The sequence below is a fragment of the Cryptomeria japonica genome, unplaced genomic scaffold (genome assembly GCF_030272615.1).
Source record: "Cryptomeria japonica unplaced genomic scaffold, Sugi_1.0 HiC_scaffold_174, whole genome shotgun sequence".
Taxonomy (NCBI): domain Eukaryota; kingdom Viridiplantae; phylum Streptophyta; class Pinopsida; order Cupressales; family Cupressaceae; genus Cryptomeria; species Cryptomeria japonica.
The window spans coordinates 207,501-212,811 of NW_026728996.1; the positions used below are offsets into that span (position 1 = coordinate 207,501).

The 5,311-nt window shown below is 63.5% G+C and overlaps 1 non-coding gene across 1 annotated transcript; it reads right to left on the reverse strand.

Annotated features, from left to right (window-relative positions):
* Nucleotides 1-4,290: 4,290 nt before the first annotated feature.
* LOC131867526 (5S ribosomal RNA) lies at nucleotides 4,291-4,409 on the reverse strand. Its single transcript, XR_009366079.1, has one exon. It is a non-coding gene; the product is annotated as a 5S ribosomal RNA (ribosomal RNA).
* Between the last annotated feature and the right edge of the window lie 902 nt (nucleotides 4,410-5,311).

A 5,311-nucleotide genomic window follows, 5' to 3' on the forward strand; every position in this document is an offset into this window, starting at 1 on the left:
CCCGGGAGCGCTCCGATGTGTGCTCCAAGGTGCGGCGTGCACGAAGTCCGAGCCCGGTTTGCCCCGGGTGCGCACCTCGCGTGCACCTTCGCCGGGGTGAGCACCTTGGTGTGCAGACCTTGGTTGGGTTGCGCGCCCTGGTGCGCACCAAGGAGCGCTCTGAAGTGTGCTCCAAGGTGCGGCGTGCACGAAGTCGGAGCCCGGTTTGCCCCGGGTGTGCACCTCGGGTGCGCACCTCGCGTGCACCTTCGCTGCGGTGGGCACCTTGGCTGGGTTGCGCGCCTTGGTGGGCACCATGCAGTGCACGAAGTCGGAGCCCGGATTGCCCCGGGCGCGCACCTCCGCCAGGGTGGGCACCTTGGTGCGCACAACTTGCCTGGGCTGCGCACCAGGAAGGGCTCAAGATGGCACCCGCGTTCCGTTTTTTTCACTATCTTTCAGAACGGAAATTTTAAAATCTCGTTTTTTTTTGCCTTTTCTGGAAATTAGTGAAGGCAGCGCATCAAAGGTGCGCAACGCTGGTGCGAACCTGGGAGCGCTCCGATGTGTGCTCCAAGGTGCGGCGTGCACGAAGTCGGACCCCGGTTTGCCCCGGGTGCGCACCTCGCGTGCACCTTGGTGCGCACACCTTGGCTGGGTTGCGCGCCCTGGTGGGCACCATGGTGCGCACCAAGGAGCGCTCCGAAGTGTGCTCCAAGGTGCGGCGTGCACGAAGTCGGAGCCCGGTTTGCCCCGGGTGCGCACCTCGCGTGCACCTTCGCCGCGGTGGGCACCATGGCGTGCACGAAGTCGGAGCCCGGTTTGCCCCGGGTGCGCACCTCGCGTGCACCTTCGCCGGGGTGGGCACCTTGGTGTGCAGACCTTGGCTGGGTTGCGCGCCCTGGTGGGCACCATGGTGCGCACCAAGGAGCGCTCCGAAGTGTGCTCCAAGGTGCGGCCTGCACGAAGTCGGAGCCCGGTTTGCCCCGGGTGTGCACCTCGGGTGGGCACCTTGGTGCGCATGCCTTGCCTGGGCTGCGCACCAGGGCGGGCTCAAGATGGCACCCGCGTTCCTTTTTTTTCACTATCTTTCAAAACGGAAATTTTAAAATCTCATTTTTTTTTGCCTTTTTCTGGAAATTAGTGAAGGCAGCGCATCAAAGGTGCGCACCTCGCTGCCCACCACGGTGCGCAACGCCGGTGGGCACCCGGGAGTGCTTCGAAGTGTGCTCCAAGGTGCTGCGTGCACGTTGTCGGAGCCCGGTTTGCCCCGGGTGCGCACCTCGCGTGCACCTTCGTCGGGGTGGGCACCTTGGCTGGGTTTGCCCCGGCTGCGCTCCGAAGCGGGGTTATTGGAGCGCCGCCTCTTTTTTTGTCGGAGCGTTTGGTGGGGTTTCTCGCATTGGCTCTTCCGAGGCCCGGTTGCCACCCTGGCGCGCACGAAGTCGGAAGTAGGGTTAATTGCCCGGGTGCGCACCTTTGCCAGGGTGGGCACCTTACCTGGGCTGCGCACCAGGGCGGGCTCAAGATGGCACGCGCGTTCCGTTTTTTTCACTATCTTTCAAAACGGAAATTTTAAAATCTCCTTTTTTTTTTGCCTTTTCTGGAAATTAGTGAAGGCAGCGCATCAAAGGTGCGCACCTCGCTGCCCACCTTGGTGTGCTCTGAGGTGCGCACCCGGGAGCGCTACGAAGTGTGCTCCAAGGTGCGGCGTGCACGTTGTCGGAGCCCGGTTTGCCCCGGGTGCGCACCTCGCCTGCACCTTGGCCGGGGTGGGCACCTTGGCTGGGTTTGCCCAGGGTGCGCTCCGAAGCGGGGTTACTGGAGCGCCCCCTCTTTTTTTGTCAGAGCGTTTGGTGGGGTTTCTCGCATTGGCTCTTCCCAGGCCCGGTTGTTGGGTGCGCTCCCACCCTGGCGCGCGCGAAGTTGGAAGTTGGGTTAATTGCCCGGGCGCGCACCTTCGCCAGGGTGGGCACCTTGGTGCGCACACCTTGGCTGGGCTGCGCACCAGGGCGGGCTCAAGATGGCACCAGCATTCCCTTTTTCTCACTATCTTTCAAAACGGAAATTTTAAAATCTCGTTTTTTTTTTGCCTTTTATGGAAATTAGTGAAGGCATCGCATCAAAGGTGCGCACCTCGCTGCCCACCTTGGTGTGCTCCGAGGTGCCCACCACGGTGCGCAACGCCGGTGCGAACCCGGGAGCGCCCCGATGTGTGCTCCAAGGTGCGGCGTGCACGAAGTCGGACCCCGGTTTGCCCCGGGTGCGCACCTCGCGTGCACCTTGGTGCGCACACCTTGGCTGGGTTGCGCGGCCTGGTGGGCACCATGGTGCGCACCAAGGAGCGCTCCGAAGTGTGCTCCAAGGTGCGGCGTGCACGAAGTCGGAGCCCGGTTTGCCCCGGGTACGCACCTCGCGTGCACCTTCGCCGGGGTGGGCACCTCGGCTGGGTTGCGCGCCCTGGTGCGCACCAAGGAGCGCTCCGAAGTGTGCTCCAAGGTGCGGCGTGCACGAAGTCGGAGCCCGGTTTGCCCCGGGTGCGCACCTTCGCCGCGGTGCGCACCATGGCGTGCACGAAGTCGGAGCCCGGTTTGCCCCGGGTGCGCACCTCGCGTGCACCTTCGGCGGGGTTGCGCGCCCTGGTGGGCACCATGGTGCGCACCAAGGAGCGCTCCGAAGTGTGCTCCAAGGTGCGGCGTGCACGAAGTCGGAGCCCGGTTTGCCCCGGGTGCGCACCTCGCGTGCACCTTCGGCGGGGTTGCGCGCCCTGGTGGGCACCATGGTGCGCACCAAGGAGCGCTCCGAAGTGTGCTCCAAGGTGCGGCGTGCACGAAGTCGGAGCCCGGTTTGCCCCGGGTGCGCACCTCGCGTGCACCTTCGCCGCGGTGGGCACCATGGCGTGCACGAAGTCAGAGCCCGGTTTGCCCCGGGTGCGCACCTCGCGTGCACCTTCGCCGGGGTGGGCACCTCGGCTGGGTTGCGCGCCCTGGTGCGCACCAAGGAGCGCTCCGAAGTGTGCTCCAAGGTGCGGCGTGCACGAAGTCGGAGCCCGGTTTGCCCCGGGTGCGCACCTCGCGTGCACCTTCGCCAGGGTGGGCACCTCGGTGCGCACACCTTCTCAATGTTTTCTTGCCTTTTCTGGAAATTGGTGAAGGCAGCGCATCAAAGGTGCGCACCTCGGTGTGCTCCGAGGTGCGAACCCGAGAGCGCTCCGAGGTGCCCACGAAGTCGAAAGTCGGGTTAATTGCATTGTTTTCCCCGGGTGCGCTCCGAGGTGCGCAACATCGGCGCGCACCAAGGAGGGCTCCGAAGTGTGCTCCAAGGTGCGCACGATGGCGTGCACCTCTGGTGCGCACGATTCGGAGCTCGGTTTGACCGGGGTGCGCACACCTTGGCTGGGTTGCGCACCTTTTGTGCGCTCCAAGGTGCGCACGAAGTCGGAGCTCGGTTTGCCCCGGGTGCGCACCTTCGCCAGGGTGCGCACCTTGATGCGCACGCCTTGGCTGGGCTGCGCACCTTGGTGGGCGCCATGGTGCGCACCTTTCGTGCGCTCCAAGGTGCGCACGAAGTCGGAGCTCGGTTTGCCCCGGGTGCGCACCTTGGTGGGCGCCATGGTGCACTCCGAGGTGCCCAAGATTGGTGCGCACCAAGGAGCGCTCCGAAGTGCGCTCCAAGGTGCGCGCGAAGTCGAAAGTTGGGTTAATTGTCCGGTTTGCCTCGGGTGCGCACCTTGCGTGCACCTTCGCCAGGGTGGGCTGGGCTGCGCACACCTTGGCACCCGCGTTTCCTTCATTTTAAATTTTTTTTTTTTACAATCTCTCAAGTGGGAAATTCTATAATCTCAACTTTTTTTGCCTTTTCAGGAAACTTTTGAATGGAGCGCATCATTGGTGCGCTCCGAAGTGTGCTCCAAAGCTCTCTCCAGCTGCGTGCACCTGCCCCGGCCGCGCACCCGGCCCCGCCCAGCTTCGCTCACCTGTCCCGGGCGTCTGGTGCGGAACCTTAGAGTAAGAAACATCACCGTGCACCTTGGCCAACGTGCGCGACTCGACCGAGCGCGCACTGGCCGAGGTGCACACCGATTTCACCTGGGTGCGCGCGCAGCACCTCGGGCGCACCGGGGTGCGCGCACAACGCCCGGGTTGCACCGTGGCCTGTGTGCTCGGGGCGCCTCGGGTGCGCGCTCGGTGTCGCCCCCGCGCGCGCGGTAGTGCGGGCAGCGCACCCCGGCCCGGCCCGGCCCCGACGAGAACGCAAACGGGCAAAAGGTTTATTCAAATAGCATTGCGACGCCCGGCGAAAAACTAAAAAAGGGTGCAACACCGGGACTTCCCGGGAGGTCACCCATCCCAGTACTACTCCGGCCCAAGCGCGCTTAACTGCGGAGTTCTGATGGGATCCGGTGCACTAACGCTGGTATGATCGCACCCGTTATGAGCTTGTCGCAGTGTGTACTTAGCAAACCGCGACCCACGTGCGAATCCACCCCGGCCACCCACCCCCGTCGAGGTGCACACCCTCCCTCGCGAAGTGCGCCCCGTTCGCCAAGTGTGAGCCCTGCCCGGGTGCGCGCACCTTGCTAGGGCGTCGGGTGTGCACCCGGCCCGGCCTACGTGCGTGCACCTGGAGGGGGCGTCGTGTGCGTGCAGTGTCCCGTCTGCAACGCGGTGCCCACACACCACCTCGGGCGCAACGACCTGCGCTCACATGTGGGCCGAGTGCACCTTGGTGCATGTTCGGGGCGCCTCGGGTGCACGCTCGATCTTGCCCCGGTGCACCAAGGCGCTCGGTTTGCCCCGGGTGCGCACTTGGTGCAAGGTGGGCACCCAAAATAGGGATCAAGCACCAAAACACAAGTTTCGGGATGCAAAATGGGACCCAAGGACCACAAATGCGTTCCAAGACCCATGATGGGTCCACGAGAACAAAAATGTGTTCCGAGACTTAATAAACAAATATTGGGTTTTAGGAGAAGAAACATGCTCTGATGCCCAAAACGAGAATCGACCCCGAAAAGGCCACAGGCCAAAAGTGGGATGCGAGACAAAAAAAAATGGGACCCGAGGACCAAAATTGGGTTCCCAGGTCGAAGACAGGGCAACCGGACAAGAAACGACCTCTAAGGCTCGAAATGAGTCCCGACGACTAAAACTTGACAAGAAGCACCCATCAGGCACCCAACTCGACACCCATGGGATGCCGACCCACCCGGGCTTCCACCTAGCACACCTTGGCACCCACCCACCCTCGCACCCAACCTCGCACCCAACTTAGCACCTTTGAACCCACATTGGCACTCACCCTGACCCTGGCACCTTGGAACCCACATTGG